Below are 18,568 nucleotides of genomic sequence, written 5' to 3' on the forward strand. Positions count from 1 at the left end.
CGTGGGGCGTGTAGCAGCACCATGGACAGGGCACACAGGGCTGTATCCGCAGGCACGGGGGAATTAGCCTGAATCCAGCAAGATGCTCATGGCAGCAGGCGTGGGCCACAGCTCCCCACAGCTATTGTGAGCACAGCCGCGAGGGACTCAGACCTGGTGGTCTGCAAAGCTGGGACCCTGGCTCAACCGCATGGCCGGAGATGCCCCAGATGCAGCAGCATGTGTGGAAGTCAAGCCCACCCCATCCCTCCTGCCTCACGAAGTCATTAACCTCTGCCTCTGTGTTTTCTTCTTAGAGGGCTGTCGCTGCAGTAATGACAGGGGACACACTATAAACATGCTTGTTTAGCTTTACAACAACTTTGCGGCAGGTATTACAAGTCTTGTTATACCGACCAAAAAAAGGGCCCAAAAAGTCACATGCTCTAGTTCGAAGCACCTGTGCCCCAACCCACCAGTTGACTCATGAAACAGCGACAATCACCTGTGTGCTGTCCTCGGAGGTCAGACACAGATCAATGGTGCTGACACACACGATGCAGAGAGCATGAGGGCCACAGAGCGGCACCGTGCAATGTGTCACGCTTTATTGACAATCCTATTGCTAAAGGAAAGCATGTATTTTAACCCAATTACTTTGTAGTTTAGAACCTATTTTCTTAAAACAATCGAGATTGCTTTTCATATTAAAATGTGTCAAACAGGAAAGTTCAGATAAAAAAATGGAAGTAATATCAGAAATGCTTTTCAAGGAAGGGAGAGCGCCTGGGGTGAAATAGTTTCTGTAATTTTGAACCTAAATGTCATCTCTAGATTTTAGCAGCTGGGACAGGAGAGCAAACACCACCATGTAGCAATCACTGGTTGATGAAAGAAATCCACCAGATTCATCTGGAGGAGAAAAACAGATGACTGAGTCTACCCAGAGAGCTCGTGACCCTGCACCTTCAGATAAAGGATAGGACTCTCCAAATCTGACTTCATATGAAGTTTGCAGGCCCAGGAGTCCCCTGGTGTCACCTCTACCCCTGCTCCCTGCTCCGTGGGGATGGTCTTTGCAAAGAGCCAGGGACAGGTGTCTTCTGGCTGTTCCTCCCCATCACCACCTTCCTCAGTATCAGTGTGGAAGTGGCCGAAGTGGCTGAGCGGAGGGTGAGCCATGCTTGGTGTCTGATGTGTTCAGGCATCAGGACCAGGAACACACCTTTGCCCAGAAGTGGCAACATTTATTCCAGCAGAGGCACACACTGCATTGTGCAACCGAGAGGGAGCCACCCGACTTGGTGACATGTATGATACCAGGGCATTCTCAGAACACCCTGATGAGGATGTCCCCTCCTGCAGAGCAGGAAGCTGAGGCACAAAGGGCTCCTGAAACTTGCTAAGGGCACCCAGCTGGTGGGCCCTGACCTCTGAGTCCAGACTGCAGGCTTTACCTGCACAGGCCCTGTGGAGAGCGCAGGCTCCATTCCATCGGCGGGTTGGGGGGGGGGCAGGGAGAGCTCTCTGCATGAGAGGGGGCAGGCCCAAGGGTGGGACCTGCTGTGTGCAGGGACCACCTTTGAGGAGTGTCCGGCCATGTAGGGTCGGGAAACTGGCAGGTGGGGGAGCGAGGCCACATCACAATCCCTGATGAGAGGAGCAGCACAGGGTCTAAGTGTTGACTTCACCAAGTGGGAGATGAAAACAAAACAGCACTCATTCTCACAACAATATAAGAGAATACGAAGATTCAGGGAGAAGTGCTCTCAGCACCAAGACCAGTCCTGTAACTTCAATGCATTTTTGTTGTTGTTGTTAATCACCACAATGTCGTATTTTTTTTCAGGTTGCAGGCAGGGGAATCTTGTCACAGGCTGTTACTGGACCTGGAGTCTGAGCCCACCGCTGGGAGCAGGACAGGGTGCAGGTAGGCTTGTTAACAGTAGGTTATTGTTACGACCTGAACCCTCAGGACCCCCAAACCTCAGGACGTGATATACTTGGAGGGGCCTTTGAAGAGGGATCCAGTGAAAGGAGCCTGTTGGGTGTGGGTCCTAGTCCAGTCGACAGTGTCCTCACAAGCAGAGGGGCTCTGAGACACTGCCATGCGGCCAACCCCGGAAGGCACTGCTTGTAGGAGCCTCCCCGCTCACGCCTCGACCTCAGTGCCCAGCCCCAGGGCTAGAGGATGCAGTGGCTCGGAGACTCAGCCGCACGCCCAGGCATCTGAGTCTGTTCAGACCGCTGTAGTGACACCACGGTCATCGATGTCTCTCAGGGCTGGAGGAGCCGCACGCCCAGGTGTCTGAGTCTGTTCAGACCACTGTAGTGACACCACGGTCGTGGATGTCTCTCAGGGCTGGAGTGGACATTCGAGGTTTGGACCCCAGCAGGTCCAGTGTCTGCTGAGGCCCCTCCGGGGTCCTCACGCAGGGGAAGGGCTGGGCTCCGTGGGGCCTCTGCCATCAGGGTACAGATCCCATCAAGGGCCCCACCCTCATGACCGCTCACCTCTCCCCTTCAAAGGGCCCCTCCCAACACCACCGCACTGGAGTTTCATTTCAACCTGTGAATTTGGGGACAACGTGGCATTCTGTCATGACAACCCTCCCAAACTAAGGTGGTTATCTCATAAAATAAACGGGTGTGCAGCCTTGACCAGAGGACAGTGGGTCCCCTGAGGCTGCTGACTTCATCAGACACACCACAAGCATCACTAATGGTTCCTCTTGCCCTGGGGCACCAGACACCTGTCTGCACAGACACCCGGCTCAGGGAAGGTAGATGGATGTCAGAGACCATGCATCGTGTTTATGAAGATGTGCAGCTTGGCCAGGTCTTGGGGAGCAGGAAGAGCTAACTCGCAGGTCCTAACTCCACAGATGTCAGAGAGAGGACCAGAGGGACACTCTTGGGAGGTAACCTCAGAGCCCTTGGGGTGCCCTGCCTGTCTGATAAGTGTGTCTGTACACACCTAGGGCCGCAGGCCATGCCGGACGCTTGTGCTGCTAAGTACCCCGTGACCGACTCCAGGGATCCTGCATGCAGGCCTGGCACGTCCTCATGCACCGTGCCCTGGAGGACCACCATGCGTGGCTGCAGGAGGGCCGTCCGGTCCCATGGGCTGGGCTGTGCTCTCATGGCCTCTGCTCCATGCCCCTGGGTCTCGGCTGTCAGCCTTGCACTGTGACAGACCATAACCACCTCCCACCACATCACAGAGCCTAAGGGTGGTCGTGGAGACACACTGGGGGACAGCAGACTATCAGCTACTAAGAACTGGTTAATGTGTATGTCTCAGTTCAAAGAAATATGAGAAGCAAGTAGAAAAAGGAATGTGGCAAGCACAGGTCTCTCCCCAGCACCCACCCTGTGTTGGGCCACCTAACCTTCAAAGGAGGGGGAGCAGCTGGACCCGCGGCTCTGGCCTCAGCGTTTCGGTTTCGTAGCCAAAGTGCTGCCCGGGAGCAGCCTGGGCTGAGCACATGGGGAGCAGAAGAGCCAGGCTGGGGTTTTAAAGCAGCACTTCAGCTCAGGCGACGGGGAGAAATGCCAAACGCAGCACACAGGACTCTGCTGACATTTCCACAAACTCCAGATCCTACAAGCTAGTTAATTTTCATTCTGAAGTTCTGTTTAGTCACTTCCATTAATGTTAAAGGGGGTGTAGAAAGGTGGAGATGGGAAATCTCATCAACTGTGGGCCCTCGAGGTCCATGCACATTGATGGGAATGGCAGGGTCGCCTTTCTTTTCATGGGTGAATAGTGCTCCTGTGTGTGCCCGGGTGTCGTGCGTTCTTTATCCACGCACCTGTCCACAGACACGGGGGCTGTGCCCCATCCCGGGCTGCAGTGTGAACGCATTCGAGCGGGACTGCCTCCATCACGTATCGCTTCAGTGAGCATACGGTGGTGTTACGTCCTGCGTCCACACAGAGGGTAGAGGAGTCTTTACCTGAAGCCACCTCAGTACGCAGAGGGAGGGCCTGGGACGGGGGCAGCCCTGGAGGGCGGGGCCGGGAGCAGGGGCAGCCCTGCATAGTGGGGCCAGGGGCGGGGCAGCCCTGCAGGGCGGGGATGGGAGGCGGCCGGAAGCAGCACCTCCCACCAGAGCCGGCTCCTGTCGGGGTCACAGCCAGCCTCCTGGCTCACCTTCACCCGGTGACTCCTGCTCAAGAGGCGCGCAACTGAGACCCTGCCCTGGAGCCACCGCGACGCAGTGGGGAATGGTCTTGCCCTATTTCTGTCCGGGCACAGACACAGGGCCGGGGTCATCAGGAGAAAGTGGAGGGAAGGTGAGCACAGAGACGTGGCCGCCCTGTGAGCCGGGTCAACGAGCAGTGAAGCTGGAGACACAGAAGCACAGACCCGAGGAGGACGCAGGGGCCCGGCCCCAGTGGGAAAGGGCGCGTTCGTGTCTCAGAGACGTTTCACTGATTGATTGAAAAGGAGGGTGAAAACGTACTTAAGGGGGAAATACAGTCTGGACTTTGGAGTCTCAGGAAAGGCTGGGATGAGTGGATAGTGAGGGAGGGGGGCAGGACGCTGGACTTCAGAGACTGTGGTGACCACAGGAAACAGATAAAATGCATTCCAGTGGCATTTCCACCACAGCGCCTGTTGTAAGGAGCAGATGCCTGTGCTTCTCGTCTGCAGAGAGATGCTCGCTGCAGGAGTGTGCATGCAGAGGGTCTGGGCACAGGACGCTTGGGGAAAGCGTCATCTCCCCCGACATCCTTGTCCGGCCCCACCCACCAGACGCAGGGCTGTGTGAATAGTTAAGGACTGCTAAGCACCAGCCCAGCCTCGCATCCACGCGTCCAGTCCTTGGGCAGGGAGGTGACGGGACAGAGTCACAGGCCACCACTGTGGGCCCCGCTCACCACCGGTGGTGCCGGGAATCCACTGGGTCAACTGGAAGAACACGCGAGGCTGGACTCCAGCTGGAACTTGAGTCTCTGAGCCCCTCACAGCCTGGCTGCACCCCTGCAGGCCTGTTTCTTGGGGCAACTGCCCAGCCTGCTGCCCGTGTGGGCTGCATGGCTTCTGGCAAATGTGGGGGATGCCTGAGAGACTCCAGACCCAGCCGGACGAGCAGAGCAGAGGACGGTTCACTGGGCTGGTGAACCCCAGTTCACCTGGGACACAAGGCCCGGGATCCTGCCCTAGTCGCCAGGGAGGTCCCGCGGGGACTGGACAGCCCACGGGCACTGTCGCCTATGAGAGCCTGAGAGAGCACGCAGAAGGGGTGCTTGTGCGGGTCAGCGATGCTCCACCCCTGCCTGCCTTGGGTCCTTCTCGGGCCCTGGGACTTGGGTGGCACTGGGTGAAGATGGGCTGACTCCACGTTCTGTGAGACGTGCCAGGGAGAAGGGATTTACGATGATGATGCTCAGTAACCATTTGGCAACAAAGTACTTCTGCCTAAGACCTCTCCAAGCAAACTAAATGTCCTATAAAACTGCAAATGTGCCAGAAGAATTAAATACAGCTCTCCTGGAAAATCCTGGTGGATGTTAACAAAAAAAAAAAAAAAATTTTTTTTTAAACAAAAGCAAACTATTTGAAGCTGTATTTAGCACACAGCCCTGGGTATGATGGTGTCAGAGCAGGAGGCGTTGGAGGCATCCCCGCCACCCTTTAAACGGGTAACACGATGCTTGCACAGGTCCCTGTGAATATACATGCTGTATGTGGGTCACGGGACCCCAGAGGAAGATAGAAAGGTTTGACTTTTAATCTACTATCAGGATGTCTGCAGAACTCCGACTGGAGTGCTGAGAGACTGCCCTCCACACACTCTCAGGGCGGCTGTGCCGACAGGGGACGTTGGGGAGGAGGGCCGCTCGGAGCTCAGGCCTGCTGCTGCACCCCTTGCCAGCAGGCCCCACGACCTCCCCAAGACTTGGGGTTCTCCTCACTCAGTAAGGGTGCAGTGTCACCTCCCAAGAGGGACAAAGCCTTAAAAGAGATGATGTGGTGAGGCCCCTGCTCCAGTGTCCACATCAGTGAGGGGACAAGCTGAGGGTTACCATGTCCTCACTGGGCTTGGTTCCTCGTAGGAGCCTCCCTGTGGCCACTCAGACTCTGTCCCCAGGGGCCCTTACACAGCTTATGTCTGCTCCCATCATGACCTCCATGCTCCTGGATGTGCACCCCAGGTGATCCTCAGCCCATGTGGTCTCGGGGCTCCCAGAGTGGGCAGGCAGAGGGGCAGTGCGGGGAGCCACTGCGCCCTTCTGTCTAAGCCTGCTAGTGCCTCCACATGGGGGCCCCAGGTGGCTGGGAACAGCTGGGCCAGGGCTGCCGCTGCAGGGGGCAGGGGCAGGAAGGTTGCTGGGGGAAAACCCCTGTGGCAGCCAAACCACAAGCTGCAGGCCCCACGGTCTTTTGGGGCGGGGGGGGTTGGGGCAGAGGCGGGTGGGGTGTCTGCAACTAACTGGGAGCAGCGTCTTCGATCCTACGGGCGCGTTTAAGGAAGATTAAGTGGACAATGAAGCATGACTGAGAACCCTGCCTCTGCAAGTGCGCGTCAACAGACTGCACTTGAGCTCCTGAAAGTCTGCGCCGTGCAGCGCACGGTTTGCAGGTGTTGTCAGGGGCAGGAGACGCAGGGCCACCAGCCCAGGCGGGATTCAAGGCCCGCAGGCGTCCGCTGCCAGCCTGCCACCCCTGACCACAACAGCCTTCAGCTCGGGAGACTCAGTGGCTTGTAGGCAGCTGGACAGAATTTCCAGAACAGCACAGAGGAGCAATCTGGCCCAGCTTTGCGGACACCCCTGCCCACCCCTCAACATGGACTGCAAGGAATCGGAGGAGGCTCTGGTGGCCAGGTGCCCCCCAGGCATGTCCTGTATCTGTGAGGGAAGCACCCCGCTTATCAGTGATGCCCTCCGCTGGCAGAACCCCCAGCCTTGTGGGTCAGGAGGCGTGAGTCTGGGTGGGCAGGGGGTGGGAAGAAGCCCAGACCCTGCGTTTCTGTGCCCCCCTGCTGCTGTCAGTCTGGGGCACAACCCACCTCCCTGTTCTGACCCCAGCTTCACATGGCGGCTGCAGGCGGAAATTGTCTGAAGCGGCATCTAGCCGAGCCCCATGGACACGGGTGCAGACCCGCCTGGAGTGAGCAGGGGAGCACGGGGACTGAGGCCTGCATCTCTGGTCGCACAGCCTTGCTGCTGCAGGTACAACCACGTGGCACAGGCTCCGGGAGGTTCCTGTGACGCAGGCTCCTGTGGACGACACGACCCTGCCTGCAGACACTTTGCGGACGTGAGGCCCCCGTTCACGTGTGTCTGCAGGGAGGGCCCGGTGGGGCAGGACCTGAGGGCTCTGGGCCCAGGCCTGCATCCTGAGGGGTGCTGTCAGGCAGGCGCCCGGCGGGGCAGGGGGCTGGTGGGGCTGCATCAGGGGACGCCGGTGGGCTCTGAGCTGCTGAGAACACCCACAGGAGGCAGCGGGGAGGCCCGCTGCTCCCCACGAGCCTGAGCCCCATGAGGATGGGACCATGGCTGCTCCTTCGTGTCCTCAGGATCCCAGGGGATGCGTCTGACAGCGGTGGGCTCAGCAGCGGGAGGAAAGTGCTCATGGGGGCCTGGCGCACGGGGGTCGCTCAGGAACCCGCCTGCCCTTCGTGCAGAAGCTCAGGCTGGGGCAAGGACCACCGTCCCTTCAGCCCCGGGAGTCCTTGTGAGACTACGTCACCCACCGAGCAGTGGAAGCTTGTCCTTTACCTAAACTCTCAGCCTCTGGGTGAAATGCCCGCAGCGAGGGCACCAGGAAGAATAAATGAAACAACAGCGTCAGCAGCCCTTTCCGGAAACCCTGTGCTTGCACAGTGACTTTGGGGCGAAGACAACTGGAAACCAGATGACTGCTGTCACATGACCTTGTTATCTTTAAAAATACCCTTGCCATCTGCACAGAGATAAACTCATCACTCAGGCTCTCCTCGAGCTGTGACCACTGCCCACTCCCCAGTGCAGCCATGTCCAGAGTTGGGCGCCCCACCCAGTCTACCAGGCAGGACATGTATGGACGTGGGGGCAGACAAGCTTGATGTCCCTTAGCCCCAGGCTAACTGTCCACTCCCCGGGTACATCACACAGGATGTCCCTGGGCTTCCTCCACGACGCCTGGGACACTTGAGTCAGGACTGGGCTCCACCCCCTCTGCATCCCCATCCTCTTCCAGGAGCTGCGGGGGAGAGTCTGCCTTCAACACGTGGCTCTGGGATGCTCGGCACTGTAACCAAGACCTCTGAACAATGATGAGCACTGAGCCATTCACGGAAACACGTGGACCCCAGGAAGCGGGGTCGAGGTCACTGCCCAGCACACACTCCAGGGGCTGCGTCAGGAGGAGGGACCCCAGGAAGGGGGGTGGAGGTCACTGCCCAGCACATACCCCAGGGCCCAGGTCAGGAGGAGGGACCCCAGGAAGGGGAAGTGGGGATCACCACCTAGCACACACTCCAGGGGCTGCGTCAGGGGGAGGGGCCCCAGGAAGGGGGGTGGAGGTCACAGACCAGCATACACTCCAGGGGCTACATCAGGGGGAGGGGCCCCAGGAAGGGGGGTGGAGGTCATAGCCCAGCACACACTCCAGGGGCTGCGTCAGGGGGAGGGGCCCTAGGAAGGGGGGTGGAGGTCACAGCCCAGCACACACTCCAGGGGCTGGGTCAGGGGGAGGGACCCCAGGAATGGGGGTGGAGGTCACTGCCCAGCACACACCCCAGGGGCTGGGTCAGGGGGAGGGACCAGAGTCTGAATTCTGCTGTGAGTCTGTCACGCTGTGCCCTCAGGTGGGTTTCCAGCTTCTCCGACTTCCGTTTCTTCACGGCGCAATCTGGAGAATTAAGCACGTTTATGAGGCTGGACATCCGGCGTGCTGTCAGGTCTCAGGAGAAACAGAGCATGTTGGCTGTTTGCCATAACCTGGGGTGGTGGCCTGGAGCCCTGCATGAGGAGGGGTCCAGGAGGGGTCATCCTGCCTCGGGCACATGTCCTGGACCCCCAGGAGTGCAGCCTGAAGCTTGCACAGGCCAGCCCCTAGGAGCCCTGATCCAGTTTTCATGAGAGTTGTGAGCATCTCCCCACCTCCTTCAGTGATCTTCACTTTTCTCTGCAGGTGAACCGGCGATGCCCCAAGATTCAGGCCGTGGCAGCCTTTCTGCCTCATCATTTGTAAAGTCATGAGCTGTTCCGCCTTCAGCTCTCCGCTGGAGTCCGGTGCTGCCCCTCCCCCCTAGAGCATCTCGGGGAAGGGGGCCCCATGCCAGGCCCTTGTCCTGGATCCACGGGGCCTGCCCCCCACCTGCCAGGACACGCTGCTGGCTCAGACTCAGACGGCAGGGCCTGCAATGGCTTCTGATTCTACACATTTGTCTCTTTTCCCCTAGCAACTCCACTGAGTGCAACCAATTTAATAAAAAATAAAATCTCCATGTATTCTCAAAGCTGATTTTAACACTGCCTCTTCTTTATATTCCAGCCCAGCTGACTGCATGCTTTTTTTAAGGAAAAACAATAGCTGACAATTAAAGCTGGTGTAACTGACCTATAAAAACATGTGCACACTTGATGCACAGGGTCTGGTGAGTCTGGACACGTCGACCCGCCTGTTACACCGCTGTCACCAGCACCCTTCATGTTCCCGGTACCCGTGGCCTGCTCTGTGGCCGAGCCCTCCCAAAGCCTGACCCAGTGACACGGCTCTAGGCTCAGTTCCCTGGACCTGCAGCTCCCGGGGGTGCCTGCGTCCACCAATGGTGCCCGTGCTCGGCCCCCGTGTCCAGAGCCAGGGTTTCGGGGCACGGGCCCGGGGATGGCAGGGACATGGGGAGAGCCCGAGGGGCTCGCAGGCTGGTGGGGTCAGGGAGGCGAGGGAGCAGGCAGCCGGCGGAGGCTTGGGGGACGCAATCTGGAATAACAGGTGCCCAGAACACAGGGCATCACTTGGCGCTGACTCTGGGCGCTGTGCACGCTCTGGGCTGGAGGCGGTGGAGCCTCCCTCCCCACCCCACCAGTTCTCTGCACCCCTGCAACATGCCCAGGCTGGTGGGGGCACCTGCACCTTCCATGACAGGTTTTCTCGTCAGGGAGCTGGGCTCTCAGAAGGTAGAAGACTGGCTCTTACAGGACGCTATGTTCCAGGAGAGGTGGGGAGCGCTGCAGAACGGCCCCTGTCAACATGGCAAGGCCTCATCAGCTCCCATGAAACCGTGTGACTGCAACTGACACCACCCAGGCCAGCGGGTGCTGCTTCCGGGCACAGACGTCCTGGGAAGGAGTACCGCGGGCTCCTGGGAGCACCAGAAAGGGCTGCCCCCCGAGTCCCTGAGCCCGCACTGCTCCCCACATGGGCACCGGCTGCCCTGCGCCCACTGTGGCCTCACTCTGGCCTTGTCCTGGAGCCGATTTTATGCTTGGCTGTTAACAGTCAGTGGGAGCCGCCCCTGCAGCCGTGAATGGTCCTGACCTGCTCAGGGAGACGCAGGGGCCTGGGCTCTGGGGGGAGCGCAGATCGGGTTCCAGGCTGGCAGGGCCTGGAGGGCAAGGGCACCCCAGTGATGGAGCTGCTCAGAGCATGAGGCCAGGAGGGAAGGGCCATGCACACGTGTCCTTTGTGGGGTGGACACACAGGGAGACACGCACACTACTACCCAGGCACACATGATTACACGCACCCTATGTTACACCAGGATGCTGGTGGCTGGGGGAGGTTGGCAGTGTGCGGGCACGGGGAGGGGGCTTCAGGATGCTCTGTCCTGGCTGTCTGCACGCCCCTGCCCAGCTCGCCAGACAACAAGCCCTGTGTCCACACTCCATCCGCCCTCAGGGATTTCGGAGCTGACGAGGGACCCAGCTAGGAGGCAGGTGTCCTGTGGGATGGGTGTGACCTGAGAATGGACCCAGCCCTGCGGAACCCACCCCAGACACCGCCTCGTCTCAACTCTCTCGTGGATAAACCTGCTTACAGACACCTGAGGAGCCCACGGGGGCCTGAACACCAGGAGTCGAGAGCAGAGCAAGCACACGTCTTCAGCGTCAGGACCCTGCGGAAAGTGCAGTCATTTCCCAAGGTGGAGAAGTTACTACAGGCGTCATTTACCTAAGACGATGTCAGAGAAACACCACCCGGAGCACAGGGCACACAGGTCCTGCCGTCGAGGACTAGGGGTGGAGACCAAGGACTGAACACAGGAAGAGCTCCCAGAAAACGTCCAGGTCGTGACGTTCCAAGTCCCCAGGAAGGCCTCCAGGAAAGAGGGGCTGAGAGTGTGCTGATCCCCTTCACAGCTTCTGGGAGGGAGGGACGGCAGGACGGCAGGTTTACACGTATGAGGTGGTGTGAACAGAGGTCAGGCTGTGGGGGAACGAACATGCGGCCAGCGGAGGAGCAGGGCAGGTGACGAGAGAGGGCAGGGCACCCGCTGAAAGCAGTGACCTCGGGAAACTGGATTCTACATCATCTCACCCCAGGGACACTGTGCTGGGGACCCACGACCCTCTCCAAGGCATGAACATACCTCTGTGTGTTGCCCGTTGGGTGATGTTTTCACTTGTGGATTGTGAATTAAGCCTTAGCAGCAGCCCCGCCATGCTCCACGATGGTCCCCAGATTATCAACAAACAGAAGCGTGTCAGCCTTCAGCCTCTGAATGGAGGACCAGCTGCTCAACACAGTCCTCAGGGCCGGGCTCACGTCAGGACGCGCGGTCCCGGTCAGCACCCGGCCACACTCGCTCTGGACCTACACCGCTGATGACGCCCTGATCCCAGCCAGCGACGCCCGCTGGAGACGGGGCAGCCCACAGACCAACCTCGGGCACCAGCGGCTGACCACAATGAGCACAAGCGAGTGACATGGAGTCAAGTCCCTCTAAGGGAACCTGTCCTGACGAGTTCTGGCCACAGAAGCGCGAAGAGAACTGGCAGGTGCCCTGTGGCCTGGCCCGTGCCCCCCCAACTTGGCTGCCACACCTGGGGTGGCAGAGCCTAGACCCCGAATGGTTGCCAGTGGGGGCGTGCCCCTCCCCACCTGGAGCTCCAGCAGCTGGACTGTGAGCATGAACTGCGTTCTGTTCTCTCAAGGCGCTGATCCTGAGGTGGAAGTCCCAGCAAAGTTTTCCAGAAGTAGGGTTTCCCTTTCATGAAGGGTGGATGCAGCTGGAGGGTCCTGGACACTGGAATAAGGAAGGTCACACGGCTTGTGTAAATGTGCCCCTGGCCCCGTCCTCTGCTGCTTTTATGGACTACCCTGAAAAGATTTAAAATTTCCAAGAACATCGATGTCAACTTCTTTGGACCACGTTTCACAGCCTGTAGGTTGGAGAGAACTGAATCAGGTGCTAAGAAACTCAGTGATGGGGTGGCAGCAAACAATGGCTTGGGCATAAACAGAGTCCAGGTTGATATGGCCCATCAGGAAAAAACAGACCCACTGCTCCTCAGGAACAAAACAGCAGCCTGTGAGTGTACCAGTAGGAGACACAAATCGATTCCAACCATCTGAAAATGAGTTCCATGATCTCTCACTTTTATTTAAAGCTGGCACTGCATTGCGTGAGGACAAAAGGTAAAATCCATGCTGATAATAAAAGTTAAAAATTTTCTTCACTTGTTTTTGTTGTTCAGTAGCTAAGTCACGTCTGAGTCTTTGTAACTCAGCACTCCAGGCTTCCCTGTCCTTCACCATCTCCCAGAGTTTGCTCAAACTCACGTCAGCTCTTTGCATTGGGTGACCGAAGTATTGGAGCTTCAGCTGCAGCAGCATCAGTCCTTCCAATGAATATTCAGGGTTTATTTCATTGAGGATTGACTGGTTTGATCTCCCTGCTGTCCAAGGGACTTTCAAGAGTCTTCTCCAATACTACATTTTGAAAGCATCAATTCTTTGGCACCCAGCCTCCATGGTCCAACTCTCACATCCATACATGACTACTGGAAAAACCATAGCTTTGACTATAAAGACTTTTGTCAGCAAAGTGATGTCTCTGCTTTTTAATACGCTGTCTAGGTTGGTCATAGCTTTCCTCCAAGAAGCGAGCATCGTTTAATTTTGTGGCTGCAGTCACTGCCCCAGTGATTTTGAAGTCCCTCAAAATCTGTTACTGCTTCCACTTTTTCCCCTTCTATTTGCTATAAAGTGATGGGACTGGATGCCATGATCTTAGTTTTTTGAATGCTGAGTTTTAAACCAGCCTTTTCACTCTCCTCTTTCACCCTCATCAAGAGGCTCTTTATTTCCTCTTCACTTTCTGCTATTAACGTGGTATCATCTGCCTATCTGAGGCTGTTGATATTTCTTCCCGCCATCTTGATTCCAGCTTGTGATTCATCCAACCTGGCATTTCGTATGATGTACTCTGCATCTTCACTTATGATGACATAAAAGAGCAAATAAGCAATATGATGACAACTCAGGTGACCAGGAAAAAGGCAAAGCTTGACGCCTCAGTACTTTTACGGGGACTTTTCCGTGCTTATTAAGCAAGTGGCCCTGCCCAGGGCCCTGAGCAATAGGGGGGCAGATGCTCATGCTCTCGGGGTCCGGGTGCTCACTGGGGAAGACGATGACAAGCTTGAACTTAAACTGTGAAAAGCCACAGGAAATGGCAGGTAGGGTGTCCGTGGTGGAACCGGAGCTGGGTCTATGGAGGATCCTTGGGGAAAGCTCAAAGAGAGGCCGTAACTCTACATTTTAATCTTTCTTAAGAAAACACATCTCAGTTTGGCATTTTTTGTTAGCATATATACCCACCAAGGCTGCTATACACTTTCTAGATGACATGTGCCCACCTGCCACAGGGACAATGACGAAGCCTCCACTCGGGGCTGCTTTGTTCAGGACATTTTACGCTCATGGGTCTTCCTGGTCCATTTAGGGAGAGATGCCCACCACACTCCAAAGATAGAAAAGAAAATGGCAATTAAGGTTTTAATCTGGGCTGAGCTAGTAGTTTATGCACATGAAGTCTGCACAAAGACAAGTTCGTCAAGCTCCCCAAATCCTGAAATGACAAAAAATGATGAAATCTCCCTTAAATGACAGAGCGTGCTGGTATTTCCTGCAGTGCCCAGCTACACTGTTGCAGGGCTGGCTCCAAGGAGAGGAGGAGAATGTCCAGCCGTAGGTGAAATCTGGGTTCATGCTGGGTTTGATCTGGAAGCTGTGTGGTCACTGCCGAGATCTGAGGCCATTTATACTTCTGTTCTCTGTGGAGAGGAAGTAGGTCAGCCCCTCAGGCAGGGGACTGCCAGGAGACGTTTTGTTTTAGGTATTGCAACACAGTGCCTACCTCTCTTCATTGGTATTTTAGGAAAGACAGAAAAAAAGAAATCTACTTACTTGAGTGTCCTGTATATATTGAAAGTGAAAGTCACTCAGTCGTGTCCAACTCTTCGTGACCCCATGTACTATACAGTCCATGGGATTCTCGAGCGCAGAATACTGGAGTGGGTAACCTTTCCCTTTTCCAGGGGATCTTCCCAACCCAGGGATCAAACCTGGGTCTCCCACATTGCAGGAGGATTCTTTACCAGCTGAGGGACAAGTGAAGTTGCACGTGTGCTGAGTTGCTTCAGTGGTGTCCGACTCTTTGTGATCCTATGGACTGTAGCCGCCAGGCTTCTCTGTCCATGGGATTCTCCAGGCTAGAACACTGGAGGGGGTTACCATGTCCTTCTCCCTTGTACATATTAATTCTCAATAATTATAGCATTGATAAGAGGCTAAAAACAATGTAGCTAAGCAAACAGGTATCAATCCCCATCAAGAGGAATTTTTGAAAGAATAACACTATTTGTTTCCCATGTTATAATACTGAAAAAGAAAACTTCAATGGAAAATGGATATAATATTGTGCCTTAAATAATTTTACATCTGGAGCAATGTTAATGCCTTAAAGTGACATTAGAAGAAAGTGTTTGCCATACTTACTAAAACATGCAGAACGAATGCCAAGGCATAACTATAGACCACACTGGGGACACAGAATCACATTTGATTTTAGAAGGGCAACTGTGAGAACAACTCGATTCTCTCGTAGTTTTGTAAAGTTCCCGCAGAGCTAAGTTCACGGTCAGTGCAAACAAGCAGGGGACAGTCTATGACACAGTCTCTGAGAATAAGGGTCTGTCACTCCACTGAAACTCTGATGGCATGGAATTACAAGTATCCATCTGTTGTTATGGGGCCCAGACAGCAGTTTGTCCTGATTTGGAGAAGGTTAAATGAGGCTCTACAGCAGCATAACACAGACTGCGCTCACTCCAGAGACAGGAGCCGTGTCCGCGTCCTCATGGCCCTTCCTGTCTGACGAAGCTGGAGCTCCCGCGTGGCCCGGGGGCCATGTCCAGCTCTCCTGCAGGGGTGATGAGATGTCCACACAGACAGAACTGACCCACATAAACACCCGGCAAGTTCTCCACTCTACTGACACTGCTCATCCCATGAGGTAACAACTGGGCTTTCTGGAAGGAGGCAGAGTATCCCCAGCAGCCGTGAGATACAGACCCGCATGATTGGGGCAGAAATGCGTACTATCAAAAGCTGCCCCAGGTTTCCAGGCAGCAACTTTGTCGCTGGGCAGAGGCAGGAGGCTGGGTTTCACAGAGAGGTTTGTGAATATTCCAGAAAGCAGTGCCATAAACACAGTCGGTAACTACAGGATAGCATCTCTGCCCTACAGGTAAGTGGTGACAGGATGGAGCCACGCTCTCCACGTGGAGAGCTGTGAGCACCAGACTTACAAGCGGGACCTGGCTGACCCCTCACCAGGGGAGAGGCTGCGTGAACACTGCTGCTGATGCTGTTTAGTCTCTCAGTTGTGTACAACTCTTGTGACCTCATGGACTGTACCTGTTAGGCTCCTCTGTCCGTGGGACTCTCCAGGCAAGAATGCTGGAGTGGTTGCCATGCCCTCCTCCAGGGGATCTTCCCAACCCAGGGATCAAACCTATGTCTCCTGCAAGTTTCCTGCACTGCAGGCAGATTCTTTATGCCTGAGTCATTAACAATAAAATTAAAAGACCCCCTACTTTCAATGAGTTCATTATTCATAGACATGAAAAATAATAGTAAATAGTACTTATCGTTATGCATTCTGACAAAGGAAATAGCATGTATATCTGTTTGATGACAGTTAAAGAGGAAGCAATGAACTCAACTTATCAGAGAAGATCCTAACATAGTGACATGTGATCCCCACATTCAGTGAAGAAGAGGCGTCTGTTATGGTAGAAGGTGTGGGAAGACGTGAAGGAACAGGGTGAGCTGGGCCCCAAATGCACGTGGCTCCCTGGACATTTATCGTCAAGCATCCTGATGTGCCTCAGTTGTATTTGTCCTGGTGAAGAATGTATATTTTAAGTCTGGCATGCCAATGTTTTTCATTATGCTTGGCTTTTAACTGGAACTCTATTTTATAAAATACGAAATATTCTAAGCTCCTGTTAAATTATGTACATCTAAAATATTTACTGGCTATAAATAGATTCAACATTTAAGGCTCACCCAGTATTAGTCAGGTGTCTGTCACTAGCTGTGGTTACCCAAGGCCTCTGCCAGCCTGGAGGCTGTCCCCAGAGGAAGCCCCTCAGAGACAGGGCCATCACACATTCCACTTAACAGAGTTAGAGTGCAGTTTGCTAAATTTTATGCCACGAAATAAAATTAAAATGCCTGCATTTATTGTGTTCATTTGCTGAGTTAGTTTGGAAACTAAAGAACGGGTCTAAGAAAACTGACTCTATAAATTGAAGGAAAAAAAAAAAAAAAAGAGCTCCTACTCACCAGAACCAAGCAATTATGGAGTACAAATAACCATGTCTTTTCTCTCCCCAAATTCTGAAACCCAGTGAATTTTAGGTTTTACAGACCAGGGAAGCCACTGGGTTTGCTGCTGTTGTTCGTTGTTCAGTCACTCAGTCGTGTCTGACTCTTTGTGACCCCACGGACAACAGCACACCAGGCTTCCCCGTCCATCACCATCTCCTGGAGCTCACTCGAACTCATATCCACCGAGTCAGTGATGCCATCCAACCTTCTTGTCCTCTGTCATCCCCTTAGCCTCCTGCCTTGAATCTTTCCCAGCATCAGGGTCTTTTCCAATGAGTCAGCTCTTTGCATCAGGTGGCCAAAGAATTGGAGCTTCAGCTTTAGCATCAGTCCTTCCAATGAATATTCAGGACTGATTTCCTTTAGGATGGACTGGTTGGATCTCCTTGCAGTCCAAGGGACTCTCAAGAGTCTTCTCCAATACCACAGTTCAAAAGCATCAATTCTTCAGTGCTCAGCTTTCTTTATGGTCCAACTCTCACATCCATACATGACCACTGGAAAAACCATAGCTTTTACTACATGGATCTTCATCTGCAAAGTAGTATCTTTGGTTTTTAATATGCTGTCTAGGTTGGTCATAGGTTTTCTTCCAAGGAGGAAGACTCTTTTAAAAATTTCATGGCTGCAGTCACCATCTGCAGTGACTTTAAGAAAAGACTTTAAGAAAATAAAGTCTGTCACTGTTTCCACTGTTTCCCCATCTATTTGCCATGAAGTGATGGGACCGGATGTCATGATCTTTGTTTTTTGCATGTTGAGTTTTAAGCCAGGTTTTTCACTCTCCTCTTTCACTTTCATCAAGAGGCTCTTTAGTTCCTCTTCACTTTCTGCCATAAGAGTGGTGTCATCTACATATCTGAGGTTATTGATATTTCTCCCGGCAATCCTGATTCCAGCTTGTGATTCATCCAGCCCAGCATTTCTCATGATGTACTCTGCATATAAGTTAAATAAGCAAGGTGACAATATATAGCCTTGATGTAGTCCTTTCCCAATTTTGAACCAGTCCGTTGTTCCATGTTCGGTTCTAACTGTTGCTTCTTGACCTGCATACAGGTTTTTCAGGAGGCAGGTCAGGTGGTCTGGTATTCCCATCTCTTGAAGAATTTTCCACAGTTTGCTGTGATCCACACAGTCAAAGGCTTTAGTGTAGTCAATGAAGCAGAAGTAAAAGTTTTTCTGGAATTATCTTGCTTTTTCAGTGATCCAATGGATGTTGGCAATTTGATCTCTGGTTCCTCTGCCTCTGGGTTTGTATGTATTTTTAAACATTATGAAAAGAGCTCGCAATTTCTAACACAAGAAGTGAATATGGAATCAGGCAACAGCCTTGGGCTGTGGGTGGACCCCACTAACTAGGCAGCTCCTGGTCTGCCTGGGGAAGGACCACAGCAACGTGGGGGCCGCGTAAGGGCCTGAGGTTGGGGGACTAGGTGCTGAGGGCAGCTTTTTGCAGCAGAGTGAGGGGAGGCAGGACAGTGTTCCTGCGGGGACTCGGGGACGCGGGGTGGAGCTCGCGCAGGAGACAGACAAGGCTCGGGATGAGCATGAACCTGGAGGTGACCCAGGGTGGTTCCCGGCCACCTGGCAGGGCCGGAACGCGGCTCTGTGGGGCCTCCCGCCGTGCCCCAGGCCTCCTCCCTGCTGCTCTGATGCTGCTCTGGGGCTTCAATCCCACCTGTGTGCTGCTGCCCCTAGTGGTCATCGGTCCCGGCCGCTCTCCTGAACCTGGGCCTCTGTGAG

The 18,568-nt window shown here is 54.6% G+C and overlaps 1 protein-coding gene across 7 annotated transcripts in view; it reads right to left on the minus strand.

The window, feature by feature from the left end:
• DLGAP2 (DLG associated protein 2) overlaps window positions 1–18,568 on the minus strand; it is a 635,944-nt gene that overhangs the window by 198,999 nt on the left and 418,377 nt on the right. The window lies entirely within an intron of this gene.

This window comes from Bubalus bubalis, chromosome 1, assembly GCF_019923935.1.
Source record: "Bubalus bubalis isolate 160015118507 breed Murrah chromosome 1, NDDB_SH_1, whole genome shotgun sequence".
NCBI lineage: Eukaryota > Metazoa > Chordata > Mammalia > Artiodactyla > Bovidae > Bubalus > Bubalus bubalis.